Below are 19,053 nucleotides of genomic sequence, written 5' to 3' on the forward strand. Positions count from 1 at the left end.
GGGTAAGAAACATAATGTTTTTCCAGACTTTGGGGTACTCTGACCAAAAGGTATTGTAGAGGCTTACCTGTGTTCGTTCATAAAACTCAATTAAAAATTTTACTGAATGAAATTCTAGTTTATACTGAATAATAAATGAAATAAAAAAAAAGTTATGACTAAATAAGGATAGCATTATTAACCTCAGTAGGCTAGATATTATATGAATGAGCTCCAGTGAACTTGAGACTTAGAGGGACAAAAGTCACTCACATTCATTTACAAATCTAAGGGCCTTAATAAAGTGCAAAATGTCATTTGTTTATTTACAAAATTGGATCATCAAATTTGTTTACCTCAACATTGCTTCGTTTTCAACTTTTTTACAAATTTGAAATTAATTTTGTATTTTCAATGTTTTTTTAAAGTTTGAATGGTTCATGACCTCGACGCTATGTTTGATCTTTCCCCGTGAAATAGTTTTTAGATAATGACCATGTCGAAGGACAGATGTGTTATAATGTAGGTATCAGTCAGTGACAATATCAGCTCCTTTATCAACTAAATTAAAGTGGCTTACATACCATAACGTAGGGAAAGACAATCTAAAGATATCCATAAATACTCCGGAACCCCATTAAGGCAGTAAATCTGGACCATTCAATCTTATTGTGGACACTTCTTTACACACTTTAAACATACATTAAAATTTATGTTGACTAAACTGAACTATACAATAATATAATAGACAAGTTGTCCTAAAATTAAAGATTGTAATCTAAGAACATGTCCACAAATATGTTTTCTTTCTAGTTTTAAAACCACATGTACTATGTCCTGAAAGTTTTAACTCATGGCTATTCAATAAATACAATTTAATACATATTATTTAAAGTCATAAGTTCACAGAGCTCCATATAAAAGTAATAGCCATTTATTCATTTCAGAATTTGGTCACCTAAGATCTAATGAGTGCCACTTTAAGTTAAGAGGATATACACATTTTAATTTTCATACCAGAATGCATCTTTAATTTATGCATATGATGTTACAGTTACAAGCACTGAAAAAATCTTTGTAGACATCTAGCTATTATACTAATTTTGGCTTTTTGCATGAAAAATGTGCAATCTTTGAAAGGGTTTGTACAATTGTTGTCATATTTCAGTGATCTTTGAAAGGGTTTGTACAATTGTTGTCATATTTCAGATCTTTGAAAGGGTTTGTACAATTGTTGTCATATTTCAGATCTTTGAAAGGGTTTGTACAATTGTTGTCATATTTCAGATCTTTGAAAGGGTTTGTACAATTGTTGTCATATTTCAGTGATCTTTGAAAGGGTTTGTACAATTGTTGTCATATTTCAGATCTTTGAAAGGGTTTGTACAATTGTTGTCATATTTCAGATCTTTGAAAGGGTTTGTACAATTGTTGTCATATTTCAGATCTTTGAAAGGGTTTGTACAATTGTTGTCATATTTCAGTGATCTTTGAAAGGGTTTGTACAATTGTTGTCATATTTCAGTGATCTTTGAAAGGGTTTGTACAATTGTTGTCATATTTCAGTGATCTTTGAAAGGGTTTGTACAATTGTTGTCATATTTCAGATCTTTGAAAGGGTTTGTACAATTGTTGTCATATTTCAGATCTTTGAAAGGGTTTGTACAATTGTTGTCATATTTCAGATCTTTGAAAGGGTTTGTACAATTGTTGTCATATTTCAGATCTTTGAAAGGGTTTGTACAATTGTTGTCATATTTCAGATCTTTGAAAGGGTTTGTACAATTGTTGTCATATTTCAGATCTTTGAAAGGGTTTGTACAATTGTTGTCATATTTCAGTGATCTTTGAAAGGGTTTGTACAATTGTTGTCATATTTCAGATCTTTGAAAGGGTTTGTACAATTGTTGTCATATTTCAGATCTTTGAAAGGGTTTGTACAATTGTTGTCATATTTCAGTGATCTTTGAAAGGGTTTGTACAATTGTTGTCATATTTCAGTGATCTTTGAAAGGGTTTGTACAATTGTTGTCATATTTCAGTGATCTTTGAAAGGGTTTGTACAATTGTTGTCATATTTCAGATCTTTGAAAGGGTTTGTACAATTGTTGTCATATTTCAGATCTTTGAAAGGGTTTGTACAATTGTTGTCATATTTCAGATCTTTGAAAGGGTTTGTACAATTGTTGTCATATTTCAGATCTTTGAAAGGGTTTGTACAATTGTTGTCATATTTCAGATCTTTGAAAGGGTTTGTACAATTGTTGTCATATTTCAGATCTTTGAAAGGGTTTGTACAATTGTTGTCATATTTCAGTGATCTTTGAAAGGGTTTGTACAATTGTTGTCATATTTCAGATCTTTGAAAGGGTTTGTACAATTGTTGTCATATTTCAGATCTTTGAAAGGGTTTGTACAATTGTTGTCATATTTCAGTGATCTTTGAAAGGGTTTGTACAATTGTTGTCATATTTCAGATCTTTGAAAGGGTTTGTACAATTGTTGTCATATTTCAGATCTTTGAAAGGGTTTGTACAATTGTTGTCATATTTCAGTGATCTTTGAAAGGGTTTGTACAATTGTTGTCATATTTCAGATCTTTGAAAGGGTTTGTACAATTGTTGTCATATTTCAGCTAGATTTGATAGTTCTTTGATTTTTTTTTATATATATTTCAACTACCATTAAAAAAAATCATAAAAATATGCATTTGTTTCAGATGTACATGTATCATTAAATATTGGAATCAATGATCCAATGCTTTGATTGGTTTTTGAAATTACAAACTGTATATACTAGAAAATCAATATCCCCTTAAAATCTTATGTCAAAATATCTGAAATTATAGTTTTTTTTAACATCCCCCTTTAACTTGCCTCACTTAGTTTCAAGTGCATATATTTGTTCAATATTATTAAAAGCCTTGTATGTCCAGTTAACAATTTCAAGTGTAATATTGTTTAAATATTTACCCAGGGGAGATGAATATCATTATAATTACTGTTTATCGTAAAATTCCAATCATGTTCAAACTTTTCACACTTTTGAACTTGATTTGAACAAGATTTAACTTTAAATTTGTTAAATATTCGTTTCAAAATGGATTCGGAATTGATTTTTTATTGATAAGCTAATTACATGTGTTAATTATGCAATTTACTTATCAAGTCACAATTATTGTCAGTTATTATACTAGGTGAAACGATTTTTCATATTACAACATTTAAAAGAGATAAAATCAACATTTTTACCATTTTCTAACTTTCAGAGTTTTGTACACAGAATTAAGAGAATGGTTTTATATTCTTACATATATATGGTGTTCTGCCTCAGCAGGAATCTTCAATTTACTACAAATTTATTGATTGCCAAAAACATGACAAAACTACAGAACCTTTTATATGAATAATAGTTAAATCAGAACATAGAATTCTATATCCTTCCTCATTCCCATGTTCCTTTCAAATTCATGCTATGTTATTTCTAGTTCATAAAATGATATAATAGCGTAAACTAATGCAGTCAAACTTCTCTTGTGTGAAGTTGATCTTGGCGGGTTTTTATAATGATGTAATAGTGTTCTTTTTCTATGAGAAGTTGATCTTTGGCTGGTTTTGATTTTCCTTTTACATCCTAGTTATTTTTTATTCTCTCAAACAATTTACATTTTTAGCTGCCAATCTTTCAATCTGAAGCATACTTTAATAATGTAATTCCAGAAACACGTTATTGCGCTTGGTAAACATCTCATATGGTTTTTAAGATTGTTACTTATTACATAATGACTTTATCAATTTTCTTCATCTTAATGGATTTTCCACTTTACCATGTTTGGTACAAAATTATCACATGACTTGTTGTATATACAGTAATTTTACCCTTGCATTATAACGTGGCCTTCATTACTGTGAAACTGGTTTGGAATTCTTTTCAAAATAACCATTTTTTAAATACAGAATTCATTTAACGCTTTGTTGAAATGAAAATGTGCACCAACTGTACACAATGTATATAGATTATAATAGATAAAAATATAAATTTCTGAGTCAGCACGTAATGATTGTTATCAACTGAAAACATGTATGATTTAACACAATATAAAACTTAATGAAACTAAGGTTTACTAAATATAGAAGAATAAGAATTTAAAGAATGGAAATTAAAACATCAAAGGGAACAAAAATCTTTTAGTATCTAAGGTCCTGATTTGTTATGTCAGGGACAAAATTAATGAAAACACTCACATACTCAAGATTATTGTTACCATTATAGGTAAAAGGAGAGGTGGGGGTTACAATGTACATCAATGATACAGCAACTCAACAACAACAAAATCATCAGATAGCTAGAGGGTTACACAAAGTCTTCCAATAATAAACAGGTGTCTATAAAATATGCAAACTTATAACAAATATCTATGGTCAGAAAATTTGTAAACAAATTCACAGATCTAGCGAAATAAGTTCTTTAAAGAGATACCACAAAAACTTACAGTGGTGATAATAAGTCCACACATTAATTGTGACTGCACCTATATGTCAAATGTTAAAAAGTTCTGGTCCATTGTATTATAGTAAAAATGAAATTTGGACCCACTTTTTTATACCATAGTATAGGAAGTCTGTATAAAGTAAAGTATATAATCTTTATCAAAGTGGTCTATATATCTCAGATATCCTTCAACAGGGATTAAATGTGATCAAATATGACTAATAAGTTTCACTTTTAACAGATTAACTTGACGGCTAATCCCTTAATAGAGTTTATATAAATTCATATGTTCATACAGGCTGGTTCATACAAGTATTCAAATATAACTGACGCTGACATAAACAGAATTATAATTACCAAATATAATCCCACTGATTCTAACAGATTATTTTTGGGATGTCAAACAAATAAAATCATTAAGATGTGAACATTAACACTTGTTGATCAATTAGGAGTCTTTTATAGAACTATTATCAAATTGAATTTTGTACAAAGCAATTTATATTATTAACTCTAAATATTTTTTTTTAAGGTGCAATAGCTCCTGACAAATTAATTCTATAGAACTTTACGGATATTTATAATGTCAAACAAATTTATACTAGCCTTCCATTCTGTTATCGGAGCCTGTTAACCTGACTCTGTTAATTATTCCCGACTTTATAGATATTAGGTCAAACAAATTTTTACTAGCCTTTTGTTCTGTTTTTGTAGCCTGTAAACCACTCTGCAAATAATTCCTGAAGACTAAAAAGTCATTCTATGATATATCTTTTCCTTGACCTGTCTTTCCACTTTCACAAAAAATGTACAAAACTGGAAACTTGTCAAATATTCCTGCTTATCTTTAATACTGAATCATAAAATTGTCTTTTATCAATCAATAATGTCCACAAATCTTAGGTTGACCACCTTTTCATCGCAGTAAAAATCTCTTCAAATCACATTTCAATTCACAATAAATCTCTTAAAACTTACTTTTGTCAACAAATCCATCATGATTTTCACCTGACCTAAAATTAGGTCGTTTGAGAAAACTTTCACCTGGACTTTTAACCATCAGTCAAAAGTTTAAGACACCAACATTTTTTGATGAATTTCATTTAAGATGTAAAACCTCTGCTTTTAATTTACATATCATGCATATATATATCTGACAGGTCTTACATATTTTTCGGTAATTTTGTAAAAAATATCACAATTTACTATACATGCTAAAACAAACTCTTTAAGTTGTTAATACAAGGTCAGAACAAGTTAGAAATACTTTCAAGGGAGATGACCAACTATCTGTGCCTCACTGCAGTTGAATATCGAAAATTTATCGAAAATGGACATATATTTTAGTTTTTCAAAATAAATCGCTCATGAAAATTAGTTGATTTACCATACATTATTTCTTTTTGCAGGCAGCTTTGTGACAGAGTTTGCAGCTCTGGCATTGTTTGAAAACATGGACTCCGGACATGTAAGACAGGGCCAGAAGGTTCACAGACAGTTCAAATTTGAATCAAATAAAATGTCTTCATTTTTCAACAAATTTGAAAATGTGCACATGCTTAAGTGATATAACTTTTTTGGAATCAATATCTTAAAATTTAGAAAACTTGTAGAATATAAGACAATCTAAATAAAACAGTTGACTGATGTATAAATCAATTATCCCTTTCAGGTCATTTCAAGGTTAAACTCCTTATTTAAATGGTCCTCCCTACCAATGGGTGTCACTAATCCCCTTTACATAACATACTAATAGCCTTAGGATTGCTTCAGACATGCTCCAGAAGACATAAGATCATACAACATGACCTTATTAAAGTTCTAGGTCAAATCTAATTTGTTACAAATACCATTTTTGGTATATATATCATAATACACATTATAAATTCCAATTGAATTTCATTTTATTGAATGAACTGCTCCAGGGAGAAATGGTGTCAAAAGACATTGTGATGTTAAGATATTTAGATATTTGCTTTGTGACATCAAATTTGTTTCTGGGAAAAAGCAGCAAAATATTGGAAAATCATGTATATTTATATAATTGAATATTTTGGAGGTAACAAATATTGAGTGCATTGTGGTCACTCTATAAAAATCTTTGTATTGTGACTAACAGCTGATATTTTGCAAGAGTTTGTGTATTTTGCATGAAAGAAACAAGTGTTTTGTTATTTTGTTTCACAAGCAACCTGGAAGATGACTTGATAATTTTGGTTCAAACTTATCAACCTAATTGTTTCATTAATTATCATGATATGTCCGTTTCATATATTTGACATCATATAGCAGTGATATATATGCCATTTTTTTATGGACTGAGCAGAATGAAAACCGATAAAATATAATTCAAATCAGATCATTTCCTCAATTATCTCCCCTGTTTATTAGAATTAATCAAAGACAATTTCTTAATTATAATTTCATGAATTAATATTATTTTGCACCAAACAAACATTCAATTTGCGTCCGGGAATACAATCGTGAATGAATAACATATATATACTTAACCAAACCAATGGCAAAGGGCTTTTTATTGCTGTTCCTAATTTTAAAGTTAATTTGAGGCCTTTGACTCCTAGCTAAAGCTCATCTTAATGCATAGTCAACACTGGTTTTCAGAGGAATACATATTTTGTACTTCATATTTTTAGTGATTCATAATACTCTTTTTTCATAGAATAAACACAAGTTTGATATGTAACAAAATTGGACTTTTCTGATAAGAATTATCCACCATATGATTTTCATCAATCATCTATTTTGTCATAACTTAATTACCTCCTTTTGTCCATGCTTTTACTTTACATATTCTTATTTCATTTAACATTAGTTAAATTGTTTTATTACCATCTACATATATATCCAGAAGCTACCAGTAAAACTCAAGAAAAATCTACTAAACCAAAAAATCACTAAAAACAAGAAAAACTTGGCAATCCTTGTAAACAATGTAACATGTCCTATGGTCAGTGTTAAATTAGAGGATAGTGTTTTAAAACGGTAGATTGTACATGATAACAAATTTGATAGCTGTATGCTGACTAATAACTGGTTTGTAATTCATACACCCTTCAAATATTCTTTGTTGTCCCCCCTAAAGCCAATGTTGGATTGTCTTAATACTGATCAATTATGACAAGTTTTATGACAAGATAAAAAGACAAACTCCTTTGTGGATTAACTGGTCTTTGTTTTGTTTTGTTTTTTATTATGACAGCAGTTTGTTAGTATTGCTGGCAGTTTGTTGTAGCAAACTGAAGTCAAAATGCTTAAATTGCAAGAGTATCACTTATTTGTAAAATTATGTGCTGTAAAGCTATCAATTTGGCTGTTTGGAACAGCATGTTCTATAATATTTTCATCAGGTTTATATATGTTCAATTACAAAAGCATGTAAAACTTGCAATAATTTACAAATAAATAGAACTCAACAACAATGAGCAGGGTAGAATCACATTTAAATTTTATGACAGTTTTTTAAAATGTTAAAAAAAAAGGCATTTAAATTCTAAAGTATATTATTTGTTATATAACTACATATCCATTAGACTTTATGATTGTAAGATTGCATTATGACTCAACATGTATGTCTGGTATACCCTCCATGAGTGAACAAAACATACCTAATAGCCAAACCTGAGCACTGTACAGTTGCTTATAATTGCTTACATCCACGTCCACGTAACTTTGGTGGATAGAATGTTGTCTCATTCGCAATCCTACCATATCACCTTATTTTTACACTGACCCTTTTTTTTCTCTTAAAATTGAATTATTATTGTTACAACATAATTATATTGTATCGATGCTGCTTATCTTTTCCTTGTATAAATATCTATTTGTGGTAGAATTAGGACGCTTATAAAGATATTATATATGTAAATAAAGAGAGTTAATCAGCATCCAATCAAACATCACTGAACCAGGAAATTATATTTTTATATTCAAACAATTATCTTCATCCCCCAGGAGATTGTGTTTTGTGGTATTTTTTTTACCATAAGCAATTTAATCAAGAAATAAATTGCATAAGTTGATAAAAATTAACTAGTTAAATTGTAATACTGTGCATTTAGAATTCCCATTAGATTTATGAAATTGTAGAGCAATCATAAAGTTTCAAATGAGTTTATCTGAAAATGAGTTTGTCTAAATGTAAATCTAGTCTGTATGTATTGTACGTTAACACTGGGTATTATAAATATGCTGCATGGGTAAATCATTAGATAAAATAAAAATCAACTTCAAAGCCACTTTTCCTGCAGGAATTTAATTCGTGCAACTGAATTTGAAGTGATCGAAAGGTGTATACAAGACATAGGAGTTAGACCCACTTCTTCTGACTGACTTACATCAATATCTATGGAACATTATTGTGAAAATTTTAAAACAGATAAAACAAGAATGTACGTGTCCCAAGTACACAGATATTCCTTTTGCACTATAATTTTCTATGTGTAGTGGACCTTGAAAATGAGAACAAAACTTTAATTTGGCATTAAAATTAGAAAGATCATATCATAGGGAACATGTTTACTAAGTTTCAAGTTGATTGGACTTCAACTTCATCAAAAACTACCTCGACCAAAAACTTGAAGCGGGACAGATGAATAGACGAAGGAACAGATGGACAGACGAAGAATGCACTCACAGACCAGAAAACATAGTACCCATAAATAGGGCATAAAAATCATTCTTTTTCAGTTCAGTTAGTGGCAGACCCAAGAAGGTTTGAGGGTTGGAAAACCCTCTATTTCTGACATCCAATGCATTAGAAAGCGACAAATAATTGGAACCCCCGTCCCTTTATACAAAGTTTGGACCCCCACCCCCCAAACCTTCCTTTTATTGATATCTTCACTGATAAGGATATATATACAAATGTTAACTTGGAAATTCATTGAGCCGTGATTATATTTGGATTGTCTCAATTTACCAATTCTGGATTAGAATTGATCATAAGAACATCACTTAAATAGAGACATCTACATTTTTTAAATACCAAAAGGACATATAGAAAATCACTGAAACCACAAAATTACCCTAATTCATGTAAATGTTCTTACTGAGAATTACCATTGAATAAATTGTTGAATTTAAACATTGATTGTGCATCTTTTTCCTCCCACAATATTCTGTATGACACACCCAAAACACAGTAACATCTTGCACTGTATAAATCTATTTAAAGGCCAATATATCACTTATCAATATGAATGCATTAATTTCATATCTATTTATTATTCATAAAAGCTAATGTTTCAAAATATTGTGAAAAATGAAATTGATTTTTTGGTAAAAATTGCAACAAATGTTACAACAACGTAGATGTTATTTCATAAATCTATTGAATAATACATGTTATATGATGTATACATTGTATATACATACTTATATTGTATCAAATTCATTAATACAATGCTTGTATACTTATCAAATAGACTGTCTTATATTTCAGAATTCCAAACATCTTTTTCAGTTTAAGTTGGTCAGAAAGAGGATAAGGGATAATTATAACAGCCCTCAACAATTCAATAAAAATGTAAAACTGCATTATCTTATCTAGATTGTTATATTTGTGCAACAAGTTTTCACAAATTACGTTTGTTAACCATTACTTCAAACATGTAAAAAGTCTAATGCATTTCAAATAAGTTTACTGATCTATTATTGGTGATCATTATTTTTCTCATAGAACTGTAAGAAGAAAAGTAAACCTCTATCAGAAGTGGAGACTTCCCTGGCTTGAGAGAAGTATTTTAAACTTGTTACAAACTTTCTGTTTTTATATTCTGCAATACCTAAACTTGGTCTATGGTCTATGGTATGTCACAAAAATATCATAGGGACTTTAAGAGCTGCAGTTCTGCAGCAATAGCCTAAACCATGTGTACTTTGGATAAGCAAAACTGCTCCAAATAAGATCATCATTTATCATTTAAGTAAATATGAATATAAATGTGAGCTCAAAATGATATGTTTAACTATATACATTATGATGGATTGAATTCCATTTTTATTAAAAAAATAATTTATGTTCTTGACAACAGGCTAAGAATAAATAATTTGGTATTCACTACAAGCAACCCAGGACAAGTAAAGGACTGACCCTGTCAATCAGAAGACATTTCTCTATTGTCAAACTTTTCAATAGTAAGATATAAAATGTCTATTTTATCATGCTGTAACTAAGTGAATCACTACTTCAACAATTAAAATTGAACTTCATAAGATTAAGAAAATGGATCTGTTTAAATATTCAATTTATAACATCAAAGAAATGTACATTGGTAAGATTATAGAATTGTGTATTGGTATAACTACTTTATGTACCTACCCGATTCAGTGTATTCCACCTGGACAAATTAATCAATTTTCTCCCATTTAAAAAACAATCCTCGAAAAAAAGTTTTTGTTTTCAACAAAGTCACCTCATAAACAATACGTCCACCATTTAATATTCCAAACAAATAAATCCCAGGAGATGCAACTGCAGAAATTCCTCCTTTTTCTCACCAAACGACTTACACATCCAGTAGCAAAGAGATTACAACACCCTGTAGTCTACCCCTCACCCAATCAATACTATTTACCTGGTGATCACTGAACCATGACATCTTACCTGAACCATATGAACAATACATATCTTTACCTAAGCATGTCAATATGGATTAATCAACAACTTTGTTCAATTAAATTATCAAATTGAACTAATTAAGATATGTGATCTGGAAAACAATGCAGGACTTGTGAAAACTGATTATTTTTGAGAGAATTACTTTGATTAATTAACAAATTGTCCTTTTGACAAATCATTACCCAGAGGACCACCTACTTAGACACTAATCCATCTTTAATCACTAATCCATGTTTAATCACTGATTATTTGTTTAGCAAAGTAAAAAAGTGAGCAGTACTGGAAATTTATAAATTGAAGCAATGTTTTTATTATTGCTAAAAATTGTGACATCATTCTTTACGATAAGTTTTGAATCCAGAACCCCTAGGCTCAATTTTAAGATTTCATTTTAGTGTGATTCTGTTGTCTTGTAGAGGAGAATTTTACAACTCTGAAAGCAATTTACAAGCTTGGGCCGGTGGTCTTATAGAAATGACTAAACAGCAGATTTTAATAAAATTGCATACTCGCTAAAACTCAAACTGACTTATTATGCAGTATGGGCTTTGCTCATTGTTGAAAGCAGTTCGGTGACCTATAGTTGTTAATGTATAAGTCATTTTGGTCTATTGTGGAGAGTTGTCTCATTGGCAATCATACCACATCTTCTTTTTTATATATGCAAGCTGCAGACAAGATATTAAATCATTTACTGGCATAGAAGTGAAGAAAACTTTGAGGAAATCTGTCAATCAGACAAACAGACTGAAGTTTTATAGAGTCATACTATTGACACATGATTGAGTATTGATTCATTGTAGAGGGGTCCCGATATCCCAGGCTTAAAAACACGAAACCCAGTGGTCCTGAATTTAAATAATTTAAATCCCCACATCCAGAATTTCGAAAAAAAGACTTCCTGGATCCTGCCAGGGTCATTCCCGAAATCCAGAGCTTTAAACACCCGATCCTGGAGTTCCGATAAAGGTCCTATCCCCCTCATTGTAAGGCAAAAGATGCTACATGATGATAGAGCTTGTATTTTGCATTTCCTTACATTAAGAGATGACCATGTTGGGTAATTTTAACCTTTTAAAAAACTTTTAACTATGTCTCCTGATTTGAAGAATAGTCATAAATAAGATATCCATATATTATTTCCAAAAAACTTTCTAACCCGAGTCTTGCAAATAGCAAAAGTACCTATCCTAACTTATAAAAGACAAGTAGACCTTATGCTTGATATTCATACAATACATAAATTAAGATATTGTACGATTATGAACCTGAAACTTATCAATTTGTCATATCAACTGTAGAGCTTTATAGAGAGTTTGTCCTTCAACAAAAAAAACTTGTCAATTAAGAACGCCTTTAAGAAGTCATTTACCAGATAGAGGGGATCGCCTGTATCCCTACACTATTAATGTTTATTAATTTTTTTAGTCATCATCATTGTGCAGCATAAATGTTCACTAAAACCGAAGTTTTTGACGTAAACGCATCGAACTCGAAAGTTGTCTGTTCAAATGTCTATTTCATATTTGTGTTGATGAGTAGCTGTCTCATCAAAGCATAAAACAATCAATGTATTTCTAAATTAATTTTATGCAATCTTCACAATAAGTTGATACCAACCTGAAAGTTTTATTTTACCATCAACAATGTCAGTAAGATAGGAAGCACAATTCTCACTGGTCACCAGACTTCAATTTTACCATCAGCACCGAGTCCATTTAGGTTCATAGAAAGTTTCCTGATAGACAGAAGTCTTTATTATAAACCTTACCCACTCTAGACAGCTGATAATTATTATTTCTAACACCTTCCACTAGGGAAATCCTAAATAAGTTTTTATAAGTTTAGTAAATTGATTTAACAAAGCTCACATATTTATCTATCCCAAACAACCCACCTGTTTTACTGTTAACCTACTTTTAAGTTGTCATTTATTTTTTACTAGTGTAAACATGGTAAAGCAAAAGTTTTACTGTGATTTTCTTTTCAGCTTGTAACACATACTTGTAATGTCACCATCCTAGTAAAGCTAGGAGCAAGCATCTGTTTCAGTGCCATTCTGATTAATCAGGCACTAAGCAAAAAGCGCATATTTTATGCCATTCTGATCTTAGCTAGTACTTCACATGACTAAGCAACAACCACCTGTTGTAGTGCAATTCTGATTACAGCTAGCACTAAGCAACAAGTTTCATCATGTTCATGCCATTCTGATAATAGCTAGCACTAAGCAGCAAGCACCTGTTTCAATACCATTCTGATCTTAGCTAGTAGTTTTGAAAAACATGCTTAAGCAACAAGCACATGTTTCATGCCATTCTGATTTTAGCTAGTACTTGAGCAACTAAAACCTGTTTCTTGCCATTCTGATTTTAGCTAGAACTTTAGCAACAAGCACATGTTTCATGCCATTCTGATTAAAGCTAGCACTAAGCTACAAGCACATGTTTCATGCCAATTTACATCAATAAGGCCGTTAGTTTTCTCGTTTGAATTGTTTTACATCGTCTTATTGGGGCCTTTTATAGCTGACTATGCGGTATGGGCTTTGCTCATTGTTGAAGGCCGTATGGTGACCTATATAGTTGTTAAATAATGTGCCATTTTGGTCTTTTGTGGATAGTTGTCTCATTGGCAATCATACCACATCTTCTTTTTCATATGAGTATAGGTAGCTCTAAGCAACAAACACCTGTTTCATGCCATTCTGATTTTAGCTAGCACTTTAGCAACAAGCACATGTTTCATGCTATTCTGATTTAAGATAGCACTCAAGCAACAAGCACATGTTTCAATGCCATTCTGATCTTAGCTAGCACTAAGCAAAAAGCACATACTTCTTGCCATTCTGTTTTTAGCTAGCACTAAGCAACATTAGGCACCTGTTTCGATGCCATTCTGATCTTGCTCTCACTAAGCCAAAAGGACATGTATGTTTTAATGCCATTCTCATTTTAGCTAGCTCTAAGCGACAAGCACTGACTGAACTAAAGGGGGTCTTCTCCAGTCATGTTTCAGTGATTCCCTATATCTTAAATCAACCAAATCCCCTTTTTTCCGTTAGGAACATTTACTGTAATATTTATTCCTGTGGAACACAGGCACTTGTTTCTCGTAAATATACGTTGATAGTGGTTCTTCCAATGGATAGAAACAAGTGCCTGTGCTGTGGAAATAATATTCCAGAATATTGTTTCCATTTGGAACTTATATTATGAAGGAACTTCTATTCCGTGACAAACCAACCAAAGTACAAATAATATTCTACATCTATATATTGAGAAAACCTTATACAACCAACACCCGTCCTTTCCTTGTGCTCCTGTTTTAAAACTATCAAGTTTCTTGTTGTATACTTTCGTTTTACTATGTTTGACCTTCTTATCGATGTACCACGAAAGAATGGGGAGCGAAACATGCCTTAATAGTATCGTATTCAGTTTCATGTCTCGTGCAGCATACATATTGCGGATCCCTATAAATAATCGTCCAGTCACGGCGTGGATAACGTGTCAGGTATTTACCAGTTCAAAAGGTTTTCCTTTAGTCACCCTCATCGACCCTAGGCAAGGGTTAGTATAATACAAATTAAATCTCAAATTCCTATGCCCTCCCCCCCCCCCCCCCGCGATGCACATATTTTGAGGGGACAACAATGAAAAAAAAAAATCATTTTTGTTCTTAAAAAAATTTGGTAAAATTTTTTTTAGAAATTGATCATGTGTATACTAGTACTTGAAAACAAATAATTGTGTATTTTTAATTGTGTGTACAGTGTAATTGCATGCATGCAGGTACATCGAGATAAATTCCAAAACATTGACATTGAAAATTAAGCAGTTTAGAAGAAGCCTGTTTTGATTGATATTAAGGATGTACACCTCTGAGGAGCCAAAAATTTCTAGAATTAAACTTTTTTTCTTAACCTGATTTTTAGGTTTATAAGACTGTAACAAAACAATTGGTGAAGAAAAAATCATATGGTGGTGTGCTTCTTTTTTTGCTACGGCCCTTTGAAAATGCCCAATTTTGATGATTTTCTCACTTTTCATCGATTTTTTCCTATTTTTGGGCTATTATCGTGAAAAAAATCACAGTTCCACAATTAAACTTTTTTTCATACTTTCCATAAAGATGAAGTGGACCAATCTGAATAAATTTAACTTACAAAAACTATAGGTAGGTGTTAATATAAGAAAGTTTTATCATATTTTGATGCTTTTTTGTGTAAAATTTACCATACTGCCAATTTTGTATTTTTATGATTTTTCTCATTTTAAGGAACAAAATGCATATTAATTCAACTTTTTTGTTATAAATGATTGAAAAAATACATATCTAAGAATTTTGAAAAGACCAAAATGAGATGGGATGTATACTATTCTTGTAAAATCAATTTTTGTATCCCTCACCCATTTTCTCAAAATTTTGACTAAAATACTGACTTGAATGGTCTTAAAATTTGAAAACTGAATTATTCAAAAACCGTTCATGGTAAATACACATTTTTTTCACAGAGTTATGTTTGATTATAATATTTTTAAAATTCATTAATATTTTCCACTTCTATCATATGTTTTGGAAATAATTTAAGAACGAGATTTCAACGAGACTGAACGAGACTGAAAAGTCAGAAGAATACATCCTTAATACCAAACTTTTATTGCTGATATAAGTCTGTCTCATATATCTGGACTCACATCTAGAAATTAAATTTATGATTTAATCTATCCAATTGTGAACTTTCCATTTCTATGTAACACATTCCAACAGCGTCTGAACATATGGAGTATATATATCTCCCATGCAGTTGATCGAGATTTCAGGGCATTTATAATGACATTTTCCTTGAGGATTGCTGCTTTCAAAGAAGCTATTAAATCAAGCGTAATAAGCGGAGTGGCTAAGTCATCTATTCAAAATATTTACGAAAATTACGAGTTGGTTGACCGTTATGGAAAATATGTTGTATTCCGGCTTCCTTAACCAATGAAAACTGCATGACCGCTATGAAATAGCACAATAGTTCTGAATGTGGCGGTATACGCCATTTTTTAATTGGGCCTAGTTAAACTAGTATGTTTAGCAACCGTTTGATAAACTTTTAATTTTATTTTTAAGTTATAAAGAAAAATTATTAGGACACGTTACAAAACATTGTCGGTCAGTTTACAGATGGTGACGTCAGACAACCTATGATTTGATATAGATTATAATTTCTTGATTTTGCCGGCCTGGCTGCAGATCATGCCACAAGAGCAGATGCAGTGTGTTCGACATCTTGATAGATTTTTCACTAAAACTAGATTTCGGGAAAGTTGACTTTGTTGTCAATTGTGAGCTTTTTCCGCACTATGAATTAAATATGGGGTTTGTACTCACATGACCAACAGGACGGTTGTGGAGCAAAATCTGCTTATCCTTCTTGAGCATCTGGGTATTTTTTTGCGGAGTTCGTGTTGATCAGTCTTTAGTTTTATATATTGTTTTATTTAGACTGTTTCGTTTTTATGTTTCGATCGTTTTTCGTTTTTGGTCCTGACATTGTCAATTCATTTTCGATTTATGAGTTGGACTATACCTTTAGTACCGTCCGTCTTTCTATTTCTCTATTGTATATTTGAATTTGACTATATCTCCTATACAGATGGCGTTCCTTATTGCTATCATCGGTATTATTTGACAAGAATGTCGCGAATTTTAGCTTGTTGGGATCGATCTCATATATATTAATTCAGAATGGTTTATAAACATATATCCATCTTAATTATATGCACGTTTTTCCAGTGGTATTTAAAGACAATTTTTCTGATGCATTCTTTTTTTTTTTTATAAAATACAAGTTTACTTAAACCATAGCCCAGAACTAACAATGCGGACATTGATTCTGTTAAATGTATTATTTTAAGGCAGATCCGATATATAAAACTACATACCAAAGGTTTATTAAGTAAATACGCATTACATTGAGTACAACTGATTTGTTTACTTATACGTATAAGTTTATAAACCCTTTAATATGTAATAATGATATATTCTAACTGATAAATATAATAATAACATAGTCTTACTATTTAATGATTGGCGTGTTTTGCAATACCAAATGAAAAGTCATCTTCAAAATTATTTCTGTGACATTTAAAGGTCCGAAATATCGTGAGCCTAAATCCATTTAAAGGTCCGAAATATCGTGAGCCTAAATCCATCAATTGGAAACACAACTTTAAAATTTTGATGGATTCAGTCGAGGATTATGCCAGGCAATGGGCTAAGCGCGAGGAGGAAGACGTAGACACTCTATCCGAATGGATTAAGGCAGTGAGGTCGTTAATACAAATCAGAATTAAGAAACTGAATGGGTCCATCAATGCCCATGCTACGTCAATCTTCAAAGATCCAAATGTTGCTAAACACCTATCTGACCTCCATGATGAATATGTTGTTGTCCCCGCAGACAAAGCCCCAAATAACATCGTTTTTATCTGTAAAAGTCATTACATAAATTGCTTGATAAACGAATTGGGTATAGACAATTCACTTGGAAACCCAACATATACCCTCCTGACACTTACCAAAGAGGAAATCCTGGATAATCATAGGTCTGTTCTTTGTTCCTTTGGTATTTCAACCAAAGATGAAGAACTGGATCTTCCATCACTGTATTGGATACCTAAACTACATAAGTGTCCTTACAAACAACGGTATATTGCTGGGTCTTCCAAGTGCTCCACGAAACCCCTTTCTAAATTATTAACATCCATTTTATCAGCAATCAAAGACGGGCTTCAAAGTTATTGTGAAACTGCCTATTCTAGAGGTGGCGTGAATCAGATGTGGATACTTAAAAATTCCAAAGATCTTTTAGAGTACATACAATCTAACTCTCTTTCATCTTGTAACAGTATTAAAACATTTGACTTTTCTACTCTTTACACAATTATTTCACATTCCAAACTAAAAGACAAATTAAAAGAGTTGGTATTACTTTGCTTCATAAAAAAGAATGGCCAACGTAGATACAAGTATCTTGTCTTAGGGAGGGATAAATCATACTTTGTAAAGAACCATTCTGATTCAAACAAAAAATTCTCTGAAACCGATATTATCAAGATGCTTGATTTCTTGATTGACAACATATTTGGAGGACGTGTTTTTCAACAGACTGTCGGCATACCAAAGGGAACAAACTGTGCCCCTCTACTTGCTGACTTGTTTCTTTATTATTATGAGGCTGACTTCATGCAGGAACTTCTTAGGAAGAAAGATAAGAAGTTAGCAATATCCTTTAACTCTACTTTCCGCTATATAGATGACGTTCTTTCACTAAACAATTCAAAATTTGGTGACTATGTGGATCGCATCTATCCCATCGAATTGGAGATAAAGGATACTACAGATACAGTTAAGTCGGCTTCATATCTTGACTTACATCTAGAAATTGACAATGAGCACTTTGTATAAAAGTTATATACTGGTACAACTTTGTTTGTCTTTTCTCCTGTTTTTAGGTTTATGTGTTGAGAAAAGTGAAACTTTGTTTGTCTTTTCTCCTGTTTTTAGGTTTATGTGTTGAGAAAAGTGAAACTTTGTTTGACTTTTCTCCTGTTTTTAAGTTTATGTGTTGAGAAGAGTGAAACTTTGTTTGTCTTTTCTGCTATTTTTCTTTATTTCACCGTTATATATCTGTTTTAGACACTTATGTTTACTTTAAGAATTCATTCAGCTCGTCTGAAAGGAATGTCTTTGATGAAGACCAAATAATCATTTTATATCAATTAAGGGGGGAGACCTTGGTTCAGGGAGATAACTCTATAATTCAGTGATGTGTTAGTAAAATTCAAGTTTCCTCATTATTTTTGAAGCATTTACATGAGAAAGATTGGAAACAATCTATGTGTTTTAGAAGCTCAGAATACATCTATGAAAATGGCTGATACAAACTT

The 19,053-nt window shown here is 31.3% G+C and overlaps 1 protein-coding gene across 3 annotated transcripts in view; it reads right to left on the reverse strand.

Moving 5' to 3' along the window:
* Window positions 1–12,886, reverse strand: part of LOC134684888 (uncharacterized) — a 40,194-nt gene extending 27,308 nt beyond the window's left edge. Inside the window, exon 1 of one of the 3 annotated variants that reach the window (XM_063544200.1) lies at window positions 12,731–12,886. The gene's annotated coding sequence lies outside the window, so the exon portion shown is untranslated. Of the gene's footprint in view, window positions 1–4,471; window positions 4,557–10,810; window positions 11,062–12,730 lie in introns of those variants that run through there. The other 2 variants (XM_063544199.1, XM_063544202.1) reach the window with 2 other exon arrangements.
* Window positions 12,887–19,053: the final 6,167 nt, after the last annotated feature.

The sequence above is a fragment of the Mytilus trossulus genome, chromosome 9, assembly GCF_036588685.1.
Source record: "Mytilus trossulus isolate FHL-02 chromosome 9, PNRI_Mtr1.1.1.hap1, whole genome shotgun sequence".
Classification (NCBI taxonomy): Eukaryota; Metazoa; Mollusca; class Bivalvia; order Mytilida; family Mytilidae; genus Mytilus; species Mytilus trossulus.